General features: G+C 29.8%; 1 protein-coding gene across 1 annotated transcript in view; it reads right to left on the reverse strand.

Moving 5' to 3' along the window:
• Nucleotides 1–449, reverse strand: part of LOC119587851 — a gene marked incomplete at its 3' end in the record, with an annotated part of 46,176 nt that overhangs the window by 33,365 nt on the left and 12,362 nt on the right.

Below are 449 nucleotides of genomic sequence, written 5' to 3' on the forward strand. Positions count from 1 at the left end.
GACTTAACAGAGAAGCGAAAAAAGCGAGAATTCTGTGAATAGAAATAAATAGAAAATGAGATGATAAAATAAAATGGGAACTATAAAATGTGAATTGGCTGACACGAAGATTATGTGGACAAAGCTCCTTGTAAAATTAGTTTCATTTATTCATTCATTGTTTTTCTAATTAACATATCGGCTTTCGTAAAAGCCTTTTTTCCTAATTTCATCTCTATCAAGTTACGTGTTTATCTGTTTTACTGAGTTTTTTTTTTCTTTCTTGTATCTCCTTACAATCATCAGCCTCTTTTTTATGTTTGCATTTATCTTATGTATTCATTTGTTTCTGCATCTTTTCTTGTGACAATGTGACATAATATATTGAATCATGTCAATGTGCGATCGAGTGCAGAAAATAAGTAAATGTGATATAACATGCAATTTTAAGCAACAGAGTATGCACCAAA

Source organism: Penaeus monodon, chromosome 23, assembly GCF_015228065.2.
Source record: "Penaeus monodon isolate SGIC_2016 chromosome 23, NSTDA_Pmon_1, whole genome shotgun sequence".
Lineage (NCBI taxonomy): Eukaryota > Metazoa > Arthropoda > Malacostraca > Decapoda > Penaeidae > Penaeus > Penaeus monodon.